The sequence below is a fragment of the Brachyistius frenatus genome, unplaced genomic scaffold, assembly GCF_029030835.1.
Source record: "Brachyistius frenatus isolate BFR_SWC_R1_liver_20210118 unplaced genomic scaffold, ASM2903083v1 Contig_39, whole genome shotgun sequence".
Taxonomy (NCBI): Eukaryota; Metazoa; Chordata; class Actinopteri; family Embiotocidae; genus Brachyistius; species Brachyistius frenatus.
In genome coordinates this window covers 1,840,570-1,853,774 of record NW_027210638.1, presented here as the reverse complement: position 1 = coordinate 1,853,774, position 13,205 = coordinate 1,840,570, and the positions used below count along the sequence as shown (strand labels likewise).

General features: G+C 41.2%; 1 long non-coding RNA gene across 1 annotated transcript; it reads left to right on the top strand.

The window, feature by feature from the left end:
* The first annotated feature begins 367 nt into the window (after positions 1 to 367).
* Positions 368 to 11,218, top strand: LOC138622837 (uncharacterized). Its single transcript, XR_011311041.1, has 4 exons — positions 368 to 516; positions 1,987 to 2,206; positions 4,077 to 4,377; positions 10,741 to 11,218. It is a non-coding gene; the product is annotated as an uncharacterized lncRNA (long non-coding RNA).
* Positions 11,219 to 13,205: the final 1,987 nt, after the last annotated feature.

The following is a 13,205-nucleotide window of genomic DNA, read 5'->3' as shown; positions in this document are numbered from 1 at the left end:
CCAGAAATGTATCTTCATGTGTAAGTTGTTTTGTCATCTAGTGAAAAATAGTTGTGTCTTGTGCATCTTTTGGTAATATCAATGGCTATCATTAGTATTGTTTCATTATTTTATTTACTAGAAGTGGTGCTGGTGGTAGTAGTAGTAGTAGTAGTAGTAGTAGTAGTAGTGGTGGGTAAATTAACAAAAGCAACAGAAAACAGTTGAGAGTGAGATATCTTCCCGAAACCAGACGTTCTTTGGTGCAGCCGCAGTCTGTGATTGGTCAACGCGCCGCTGTGCTCCTGGTATGACGTCAGTGCGGGAGCGAGTTGTCAGACAGTAGAGGAAGCAGCGCGCAGGCTGGAGGAGAGGCAGAGGCTGGAGGACTGAGGATGGAAACGGACGCATCTGAGAGCCGCGGCGCTGACTCCCAACGAGGGCCCGATGGAAACGCAAATAAATCCATCTGGAAAATTCAGCACGACCCAAAGTTGCGGACATTTGCCCCCAGAGTTTGCTTTGCTTCTGAAACGGGTAAGAAAACGCCTCTGGAAATAGACAACATCATGCACGTACACAGCACTACATTTCACCAGCTTTGAATCTGTTCAAATGCCATGTCCATGTGTCTTAAAGCACTCTTATGATGTTTTGCTCAGTTTACCTTTTAATTTGATTCTACGGAAGGAAACATATAATTTAACCGCCAGAAACGCCCATGTGTTTCATTAACAATGAGGTTAACGCATACATATTGTGTTTCAACAGACCAAAACCTTTGATCTATAAAGTACTAAAACCTTATAGGCTACACATCCTCCTCAGCCTATTATTCTGATCAAGAACAAACTGTTTTTCGTAATGCGGGTAATCCTTGTGATGTGAAATGGTCTAGTTTTAGAAGAAGTAGGCCAATCTCAACTCTCATTAAAAGTAAGGATTCGTTGCCCCCAGGAGCACCAAGAGCAAATTCAAACATCTTCAACCTCAGTTTAGATTTAGAAGATTTTATTTTTGTCGTTTTTTTTGTTTTTTTTTATAATAAGATTCAGCTGTTGATGTGGCCTGCTGCATTAAAGAGCCATTTCCTCACCTAACGCGGTGTCAGGTTCATGGTCATCCTCTCAGGCCGTCTTAGTTTGGTCACACAAGATCTTCCAGTCAGACAAAACAGGCTGTTGTGAAAAAAAAAATGTTATTCTTAATATTAAAAGCTTATATGTGTGAATAGGTCTTTAGTGTATATTTATGGTATTATTAGAATATTATATGAAGTTGTTATTGTTGTAAAATAGCACATGACAGGTCAGTATGTAGTCCTAATGTTGTCCTAAATAGAAAAACTAAATATTGTGTATGAAAGGGAAGTTTAGATTAGCTCTGCAGAACACAGGCCTGTCCTACGAATTAACTGAGTGTATTGTCTAAACTGGAACATATCTTGTCGTGCAGGTGGATATTTTTTTTTAATGCAAATAAATGTATAAAATGATTTAAAATACATTTTCTAAGTTTAAAAGAGTAAATATTTATAATATTGTCCACTTTCTTATAAAAAAATTTTTAGCTGGTAGTCAGTTGCATAAAGATGCTAACATGAGCATTGCCCCTTCTATAATAAACACAAAATAATGTTTGTATTTTCTTGCTGCAGTAGATTTACAGTACCATTTCATATTTTTGAATTTCAATGAAATTTAATCACATTTAAAGTTTAATTAGGTCAGTGTAATCTCAGCATTCAGTAGGCCTTCAACCACACATCTTACACCACGACAGGCAGGAATATCTGACGGCTGGATGAGTTTGTAGCTCCTTGGAGCAGCAACATATGTGCATGCCTAAAAATGATCAAATGATTCATATCCTCTTATTGTGCACACTCGGTGTTATGTAACTGTTCTCCTTGACTTCTTTAGCTTTAGTTTAGAAAATACTGAAAATGATCTGGGAGTGTGGTTTTAGGTATTACAGGTCTACTAATGCAGCTTCACCTCCTTCTAGATCACGCCAGCATCGTGTCGGGCTACAGCACGAGAGTGTGCGAGGGGGTCCGTTTTTGTCTTTGGTTATCTAGCTGTATGAGTGTTAAATACCTGTCATAAAGCTAGATAACCGAAAGTAGAAATGACTTCCGTAACGATGTGTTCATCCCTGAAAGAAAAGGGGACTCTCTTCAGGCTTTAAACTCACCGAGGTGGACTTTGACATTCACCTCAAAAAGGTAAGAACAAGTTTGGCTTTGAGGTTTATTATGATAAAAAATAATATTCCCATATGTCCTGTAAAAAAAATGAGGTTTAGGAAATGATATGTGTGTTATTATTATTGCATTTACATTAGTTTCTTCCTCTTCAATTAAGCACATACATATATAATATATTTAATAGTTGCAGAGCTTTTTTTTTTGCAGAATATGTGAGATTTATGCATTATGTTTCACTCTGATGTTGATTATATGATGAAAAAGTTTTTTGTTTTTTTTAAACGAAATACTTTTCTGACAGTACTTTCGGTTGTTTTTTAATTACCTCGTGTTGAAGTGCAAATAAAGTAGTAGTCCCAAATATACCTTTCTTTTCCTATCATCTCACTGCGGTTTAATATGAGCATTATGAATTGACTGAGGGCCCACAGTTGAAAATTGGCCCCATTTTAGGGCGGTTAGGGCTGCTGTCCATTCAGGTCCTCTGCCACATGGTGCTGAATATTAAACAGGTCGCACAGTCGCTGGAGGCGAACAGTAAAGACTCAAACAAGAACTCACAAACTTCCTTCATTTCAAAGGCCTGTAAAATGGCAGGTGTGAGTCCTCAGACGTAGGAATGTCAGATTAGAAGGATTACATTTTTATTGTGTGATTCAAAATCAGATATTGTAGGCAGGGATGTAATACTGAATCTCAACAGTCCTTTACGACTCGTATGAGGATCCTAAACCTGAAGCAGCTAAATGTAATTCAGCCATTTTTAATTTGTTATGTACTCCTGTGCTACTGTGACATGTGAACGTACGTTTTCTTGAAGAGGCTTAACAGCACAGATTGTTTCATCTGATCGCTGTTGGTCACAGTTAATGAGAGGAATAACTTCTCAGGGATCCCTGGAGGTACCTGCTTCAGGACACTAGCATGCTGCTCTCCCCGCCCATTCAGTACCCATATACTTTGATTTATCTTTTGTATCTTACATTCCACTGCGTAAATCATTTACTTTTGTCTTTTTTTGAAGAGTATTTACCATTTATTGAAAAAAGAAAACACTATTTCAGTGAAAGAAAGGGCGAAGCGAAACGCTCTGTTCAGGCACTGATGTCCGCGTGGGCTCCTAATAATGCAGTTGAGTGGTGTAGCACCCTACAAACAGGGTTAAAAAAAACAACACTTGGCGTCAGTGTTTAAAGCCGTGGCGAGTCTTGGAGCCTTTGGGATACATTGTGTCTTGCCTCAATGAGAAGGCCAGGGCCGGCCTGTAGACAGGAGCTGAACTTTTCAACTTGGTACTTCAGCGCTGCGCAGTGCATACGCTCAGCCTGGAGAATGCCACTAAAGCCTAAAGAGCACCAAAGTGAGATGAGTTTTCATTCATTCTGTTAACTACCTATTGCAGTAGAGCTCACTGTCAAACCGGGCTAATTGCTTCGTTTCACAGTGAGATATTGGATATGTGAAAAGGCCGCAGTCCAAGTCTTTTCCTGTTATAGGTAGCGTGTGAACATGGCGTGCCTCCTTAATGAATGGGAATAAAAACACTCGAGGCTTTATGTATGGGACGCATCCTTGATTTAACCTTTGTGCTTCTATAATGTGAAGGATTCTTTTGGCGCTTCTATTGTTGCAAAATACACACTCATGTCCCAAAAAACACACAACCATGACAAAAAGGGATCGTATATTGAATAAGTAAAGGCGGTGAGAGCTTTAAAAGTTTTGGTGACTGACTGGTTTAAAACCAAAAATTCAGAGATTCAAAAATTGAATCAATAGGTTCATTAATAACCCATAATCACATGTTTAGCTATAATGATACCTTGAAATGTATTATGTGCTTGTCATGTTTTATTCCTCTGTTTTCTCTCCTCTGCTCTTGTTACAGCCTTTCCAATTTACACTGAAAGATCCGGGATTCCTGAAAAGAGCCTTCGTTAAAGGAAAACGAGGAGAGAGGGGGGGGGGGAAACGGTCGGTCCGGAATCGCCACCTCCTCCTCCATCCTCCCCCCACCCTCACCCTTTTTACCCAAGAGCCTCTGATGCCATCTGTACTGCCAATGGAGACACTTTGCCTGTGCCAAGAGGCGGACAAAGACCCCGATTCCTGGAGTATGGGCGCGCTCAGAGGAGCCATCTTGGGAGATGTTTGCCGCGACACCTAAAATGGCTGGGCTGGCATATGAGGTGAGCTGCATCATGGCTTTTCTGTTGGGTACCAGTAGTAATGGTGGTAGTGGTGGTGGTGGCCAGGAGGTGGGGGAGTGAGTGACTCCGTGCCTGTGTGTGATGGGGGAAGGGAACGGGAGGAGGGACGAGGGGAAAGAAGAAGAGTTTCTCCATTTCCTCCCCAGTCACACATGGCCTCTCCCTTTTCTCTTCTGTCTTCTGCTCCTGCTAATTAGCAGTTAAGGGGTGATGTGAGGGGGGGTGGGGTGGTGGAGGGTAAGGGAGGTGGAGGTGGTAGTTGGTGGTGGTGGTGGGGACGGGGGGAGGGGGGGGGGGAGAGGGCTGGGTAGCAAACAAAATTAATGAGCTGGCACTGGTTGAAGGAAACCTGCCATCCTCTCTTGTCATGGTGCTTCTTTACTCCCTGGTGCACACCGGGCTGTGCTGCACGTCGTGTTTCCACCTCACAAACCTCACACAGTAATTCATGCAAAACGGCTTTTGTTGTGAAATTTGCATCGTGATATTTTAGTGCAGCATGTTCAAGTGCTAAACATCTCAGGTGCATTTTGCTAGGGAGGGGAATCATCGTGGGTACTGGGATGATAATTAAAATGATTAAACAATCTTAGATTTAATTTACTCTATAAACACAAGACATTTTGGCTTACAAAGCGGTTCCTTGTGTGTAATATTGGTATTTCATTATTCATATTGGAGTGCGGTCTACAACCACATGTGAGCATACAGACATGCCTGTCTGTGTGTGTCTTCAGGATAATTGGGGCCACATTAAATGTATATTTTTTTTTACTGTAGCTGCAGATGACCTGGACAGAATTTCTGTTGGATCGTATATTTTTAAGCATTTGGTTTCAGCCGTTTAATATGGATTGCAGCTCTTGTGCCGCTCCAATTCTGCACATACGGCATGATTAGTAACTTTATTTAACACGCAGAATAAAAATGTCAGACGTCACTGATGTAAAATGTCACATTCTTCCAAAATCTGACACGGGCAAAATGACACTGCCAAATATCAAGGCTCCACATCCTTACCGGCTCTGTGTCTGTAACCTCACACACACACACACACACACACACACACACACACACACACACACACACACACACACACACACACACACACACACACACACACACACACACACACACACACACACACACACACACACAGATCCCTGAAAGACGTCCTTATCGTGGCGTAGAGCTGCCCTGCACCCCTGGTGACTCTGGCAGCAACCTGAAGCAGAAAAGAGACACGTGAGCATGTGTGTCCGGGGCCAACATGTGCAGCTGCAGCGCTTGTGTGTTAATGAACAGCGCCGTGCGTTTTCACATTATCATTCAGCCCCGTTCTCTCTCACTCTCTCCCCCCTCAATAGCTGCCCCCCGACAACCCCCCCACCACAACCACCCCACCCACCCCACTCCCTTCGAAAAGCCTGCTTTCCCACTATTGTGGGAACTGGTGGTGCGGCGGGCCTGGGCTTGGGGGCAGGGTGGGAAAGACCCTCCAGACTAGACATGAGCAGATGCCTGAGACATTAGACTGTCGTGCGGATCACCGGGGTCGGGCGAGCCACTGAGTTTTAATGTGTGTGCAAGTGTATGTGTGTGTTTGATATGTGTGCGATGAGGGGGGAGGGAGGGGTGTATAGTCGAGGCCCTGGAGTGCCACCTGACTGTTCATTAGTCTATTCAGCCTCCTCTGCATGTCTGAAAGACATGGAGATGCTGTATTTTCTGGTAAATGAGAGGGATTTCCCAGGCATTAGAGATGCATTCACACATGATATGCATATAAAAGCACACGCTCAGGCCTACACGCTGTCACACAGTAAATCACAGTTTGCCACTGGATTGTATCAGAGGTGTGACGCAATAATGTTTCACAGTGATGCGTTTCAAAATACATTTTGACATGAAGACATTACGATTTCTTTGAAGATGGTAACACCTTTGCCACTCATCAGCCATGCACGCCTTAATCTCATCTCAATTTACCAGCAGGATGCGATTAGTCCTTAATTCAAACTGAATCTACGCGTTGGTCTCGACACACGTCACGACAACCTCACAAGACAATCGGCGGCACAGCGTATCACCGTGAATGACTCAGCTGAGGCGATGGGTGTGCCTACGAAGCTGAGTGATGTAACCTGCGGATAATGATTATTAATGAGCCTCATACTGTACGTGTGCCTCCACCACAAAATGTGTAAGGCATGTGCAGCCCACATGTCAAAAGATTATTCCCTCTCCTTATTCACATAAAAGACCCAGAGCTGTCTTTATAATTGCGTTTGTGCTGCTCATCTGTGATATACAGCGTATTGCTTCAGGCAGATTTGACAGAAGAGAGAACGCAAGTCAAGAAATTAATCTTGGAGCTACTATAGCTCGCTCCATGCTACGTCTCTGTTGCAGATCTTCATGGTACGTTCAAGAGAACCAGAAAGGGAAATGATGAAATTGTTGTTTTTGAAAAGTCAAACTGACATACCAAGAAAGGGTTAAAGACAGCAGAGCCTAAAATGTATACGCGTATGTAAAGCAGGTGTAGCACATGGGCAGCCATGTTTGAGTGTTATCCCTGCATTTGCTGATGGAGTTAGCTCGTGCTAGCCTGTGCAGTGCCATGCTGAGGGAGGCTGCAGCTGCAAGGCGCTGGGCATGGATGACTGGTGTGTGTGTGTGTGTGTGTGTGTGTGTGTGTGTGTGTGTGTTTGAAAAGAGTAAAAGGGGGGAGGTCGGTCTGCAACTGTATGTGATAGCTGCGGCAGTCGACACAGACAGCGTGGTCAAAGAGAAGCGGTTGCTGGAGCAAATTTGTCAGGAAAATGTATTCGTCCTCACTACGTCTGCCAGGAGAGCAAGCGCCTTCCTCTGGTATTTAGAGGATGTAAAAATGAGCCACATGCGCAAATGCACACCGAATATTTCTTTGTCTAATCGTTACTGAGAGCTGTAATTCCTACTAAATGCAATATGGTGGGAGGGCGGAGAGAGGGGGGGTGGGAGGGGGTGGGGTGACATGAAGTGATTGCAAATGAGCAAAAGAAAGTGAAGAAAAAAAACAATTAAACATGCCGTCATTGTAAACTCATCCTGATTTTGATATGATGGTGTCTTATAAATGCTTAATGGCAAAAACTGCTTAAGAGTCTGATGTTAATCTGCTCCGAAAGAAAGATTTTTCAATCAAGATCGTCTGAAGAAAACAGAGCGGGTGGAGGGTGAGGTCAGCAGCTTTGACACCGTGTCAGGGGATTTAGGATCTGATCGTCCCTGAATCTTCCTCTGCACACTGTAGATACTTAAATATTCATTCTTCATTATTCAATTCCTGTGACTTGTACATAACTTTGAATTTGACAGAAAAATGTATTTCCCCTCAAGAAAATGGTGGAATTACCTGTCCTTTCTTTCTTCTTTCCTTCCTCCGTCATTTTTATTAAGCATGTATTGCTTTTGCCGTGTGAGATTTTCAGTGCAGGAAAATTATAATGTATGACAAGATGAAGTGACAGTAGCCGGTGCTCACTTCCCATTCTGTGTGGGTGCAGCGGCGTAGCCATAGTAGCGATAAAATGTTAATACCATATAGCTCCTGGGTTACCTCCTCACTATGTGTGGACACTATTAATGTTTTAACGGCTCTGCTTTGGTGTATAAAGCCCAGCTCATGGGCCGCCCATAGTCTTGGATGAGGTCCAATGTGGGTCAAGCGAGGCTCATTGGAGCTCTTTAATGCAACTTTGGCCGAGACTAATCTAGCACAAAGCCCAACGTTAAGTATCTTAGAGGAAGATGGAGAGAAGTTTCCACATCCCAGGCTTTTCAGATTACGTCTGTGGGCTGTGGCATCCCTGAGTCGGGGTCCTGTTTGCTCCAATGAAAGTGAAGGAGAATTAGGTGACTGAGCCTTTAATACAGCAGCCCTTTGTAATCATATCAGGAGATGAGGTTCTAGGGTGAGGAGAATTAGGGGGAATACTTGGTATGACCTCTTTTTTTTTTTTTTTGTAGTTTATTTCATTCTGTGGTTCTGCGTGTGAGTTTGATGCTACGCGTAAAACAGGATGCAATCGTGAAAAGCAACCAAAAGTTCAGAGTGTAATCACTTTTCTGGAAAAAAAAAAAGAAAAAAAAGAAGGTGTACAGTATATACGACTCCATCACTGTGTCAGAAATCGAGTCAAGTTCAAGTTCATGGGTGCGGCCGCTCTGTCTGCGGCCGGTCAGGGAGTTAAGAGCGTCTGTGGCCACCCTGGAGTACAAGAGGAGGAAGAGGAGGAGGTTGGTAGGTGAGTGAGGAAGGGGGGAGAGGGGGGGAGGAGGGGGTTACATAGCCTTTGACCTCTGTTAGGGTTGCTATGGGAAAGAGGCCGGTCGGCTCAGTAATGTACGACTGAAAAGGCCGAACTGTCAGAGCTGTCCAGCAGACGTCAACCCCCCACGACACACACACACACACACACACACACACACACACACACGCACCCATTCACACATGCTCCCAGATGGCACGGGCCAGCTTGGGAATGTTAGCTGCGAGGGAACGCTTTCTGTTCATCAGAAACTGTTATAATTCATCCAACCTTTAGAGTTAACACAGTCGACACCTCTTCCTCAGTGCATTCTGTCGGACCACTTTTGTCTAATTTTTCAGCCTCATCCTACACATCTGAACGCCCATTCTCTGTGTGTGTGTGTGTGTGTGTGTGTGTGTGTGTGTGTGTGTGTGTGTGTGTGTGTGTGTGTGTGTGTGTGTGTGTGTGTGTGTGTGTGCGTGCGTGCGTGCGTGCGTGTGACCTAATATACAAATACTGTCATAAAACACTTGAGAGAAAAACAACTTCTTACACTGCAAACATAGATTTGTCTTTTTACTGAAGCTCTTATATGCAAATTCCTAAAATGTGACTCAAGTCTTATTATAATTGAGTCAGAAGAAGTCAGCAGGAGTAAAAAACATTTGATCCTAAAAAAAATTCTTTTGCATATACATGTGGCCTGTATATTTTCATATAGTGAAATTACATAGCAAACAGATCCTTTCTTCTTCAGGCAGATCCAACCAGTTTTTATGGCTGATACCTAATGTACCCATGTACCCTTGCATGGAGAGATATTTGACCTTTGGTTAAAGTCTGCTTCACATCAGCTAACGTGTACAATTTAAATTTATACTAAACATCATTAGACCATCTTTCTTTAGAACAAATTGCAGGGATGACAGTTTTTTTAAAATTTATTTATTTATTTTTTTAAAGGTAATTAATTGAAATTAATTATGGAGAGGTATCTTTTCTTTGGATAAACTACAGGGGTAAATCTTTAGATTGAATAATCTGTTTCCATATATTTCTGTGTCTGCTTGTTTTCAGTGTTTGCATGAGTGACTGCATGTCAGAGCGGGCATGCAAATCCACTGATTGTAATACATGCGTGTTCCCTGGCCCCTCTGTAAACGTGTGCAAGTGTGGCCTCATTTAAGGTTGCATTCATTCAGGGGAGGAGTCTGACGAATAAAAGAGCATGTATTTGCATACGCTGCATGCTGTCTGCAGAGAGGGAGCAGTCAAAAAAAAAGATATCAGAGGTGGACAAAGAGAACGAGGACAAATCCTTCATTGTGGGGTTGGTGGGAGAAAGGGCTCATCTGAATCGGGGAGTGGGTGAAAATTGACAGAGAAAGAGTTCGGGCTGGTTCCCTGCAGGGATAAAAGCCTAAAGATCCCTCCACGCATACAGCCTGAAAATGGAAGAGAAGAACAACATGCAGAGCACGGGGGCCTTTTTTTTTTTTTTTTTTTTTTTTTTGTACAGTGCATGAAAAGGAAGTTTGTTTTTCTGAAACACTGCTTACAATTTCTCATGTACAAAATTACAAAATTATGCACAACAATAAATTCACTGTTGCCTAAACAGGCTCGTGGAGAAACTAAAGAGATTACCTCTGCAGAATCATTATCGATTTCTATATTGTTCGTTAAACTCCACGGACTCGCTTTTATGTGAGAAGCTGTTTACCCTCTTTATGTGTTCTTTTACCCGGTAGCCCTTTGTTTTTTGTTTTAATTTCCTTTATTGCAAATGTTTGTTGTTTTTAATGACTGCTCAGCACTTTGCCAGCTCGGAAAATACATTACTATTACAGCTTTTAATTATTGTTATGAATGCTTTATGTTTATAGTTCTGGGCAAACTAAAGAAAGAATGTATTATTCAATATCTGCACAATCTTCTTTCTGCTCAAAAATGTGAAATATTATTCCTTCCATGCAGAGTGGAAGAGTTGATGGAGCCAAGTTTGATTCTCATGCTAATGATTCCCTTCATCCTTTTTCCTCAGGATGGGACAGAAACTGTGAGCATCTCTGCACTCTGTAGGACCCGCCATGGCACAAAGAGCAACTCAACGACATGTCGTCATCAGACTGTCGGGGCTCAAAGCAGAGCACGCACGAACTCAAGAGATTATCAGTCAACTGAACACTGGAGATGAGCGTCATGTCAAAACACCAGAGACAATAGTTATACTGTTTAATATTTAACTCCAAATGTGTCTGTTCTCTTCAGAAATACCTCATTTAAAAAAGATTACTGTAATGAAGATGAATCTATTCTTTTAAAAACTGCAAATAAAAGCCTTAAATGTTGTTACTTATTTCGCACAAAGTTATTTGTCTCTTCAAGCTAATGAGTGTTTTAATTGTGGTTTTTAATTAATTTGTTAATTTGCGTTTTCCTTTTTAAGGGAAATATAAATTAAAAGGAAATATCAAGTTTACTGCTGTCAATGAAACTTTTTGAAAATAAAACGTAAAATATTATCTCTGTGTTAAGCCCTCGTTTTTGAACAACATACAGTAGCCTATTTTATTTTGGTCATTATTTACACAAGGAGATAACAGATTGTGACATTGGATCGGGTGTTAAAGGATTATGTTTCATATCGATATATTATTGACATTCTTAACAGAGTTTCAGCTTTAATATTCAAACAAATAAATTAAAATGAACCTAGAACAGACAAACACCACTGTGTTTAGTAGGCAGAACCTTCTCTCTCTCTTTTTTTTTTTTTAAGAGTCACAGAGTGTGAGAGGATCGTGTGAGAAAGCGTCTGAGTGACCTCGCATTAAGTTTTAATTAGAAGGAGCAGACAGAGTAACGTGTGTTGAATCTGTGCGGAAAAGAAAAGTTCATCAGCCGAAAAACTCGGTGGACAAAATTACAGTGCCCGCTATTAAAATATATTATACATTTTGTCTCGATAGCCCTCATATTTTATTAATCAGGGAAATGTAAAATAGGTTGTTTTTTTTTGTTCTTCGTTTTATCGACATTTTGGGCAGATTCTTTCTGCAATTTGAGAATAATCAAAAGCCTCAAACAATTACCTAAATAAACAATCACTTGCAATGATTGAAAATAGGCTATATCTGAATTAAAAATGGTATTGATGACTTTACCTCAGTCAGATGTGTCTCTGCGCGCCATGAGGCCCGGTTTAGACGATTAATGAGGTTTTGGGATTAGAAGCCGTCCTGGTGTCGGCCGGACCTCAATCAGTGTCCGACTGATTTGTGTCCGGAGTCAAACAACAGATAAACACGCGCGAGGTCAACGCGGGATTATTTCCGTGTCTTTGTAAAGAAACATGTGACAGAAAAAAAGATAGACAGGCCCATTAGTTACAAGTGAGTCCAGAATTTAGCAATTTCTTATCTGTCAAAATGCAAATTGAAAGAAAAATAATGTAACGGTCAAAAACGAGTGTCTTCCCAGATTCAATTATTTGGCTGCACTGTTCATCTATATTTTAGAGGTTTTATATATTTTTAAAACAATGAAAAAAATATTCTAATGGAATTCCTTAATGCAGCATTTTATTCAATGTTATAATTACCAAAAAAAACAAAAAACGCATGGTCTTTTAAAAATCAGCAAGCAACTATTGTATCAAAGTGCATGAATTTATGAGACTTATTTGAATTTATTAAATTTAAAATCAGTGAAAGCATCGTCCTCTCCTCATGAGACAGAAATTAAAAAAACAGAAAAAGACAGAATAAGATTTAAAAAGAGAGAGAAACGTTTCAGGAAGAAAAAAAAAAAAAAAAAGGAAAAAAAAAAAAAGGGTCACATAGAGCTGAAAAGAGGCATAGAGTTCAATCATTGTAAAACTAAGATGTCTAAACATATGAATCATAAATAGAGCTTCATAAAGAAATGCTGGACATACTAAACTGGAGACTAAACAAACAGGTTAAACACAAAGAAGCCACAATAAAAAAAATAAAAAAAAATAACAGTTGTGTGCCCAACTTGTAAAAGCACTGTATTTCTACAACTCCCTAAATCTAAATCTAAATCTAAAATCACACTCAACGCAGTGGAGATCTCAGTCGTAGAGTCCCACGCAAGAGTCAGCATGTTTTCAATCCATCCAAACACTACAGCGGCTGATTTCTGTGATTAGTTCCCCTCTCTGGATGAATGGAAACCAATTAGTGAAATCAGCCTCTGTAGAGCCTGGATGGTACGGAAGCCCAAATGTTCAAACCATGTTGTAAAAAAACACTGTTACACTGGTGTGATTTTCATCATTAAAATGTTTTTTTCATATGCTGTTGGCTTTAACCTACTGTACATGCTCTGAAAACGTGTGCTTTATGTTTGCTCCTGCAAACAAACGTTGGAGAGCTCCAGGAATAATTATGGCAGCTTCAGTATCATCCTTCTGCAGAGAGGTAATTGCTGGAATCAGCTACTTTGGGGTAAATATTGCTTTTTGATGAATGTCTTGTGAGG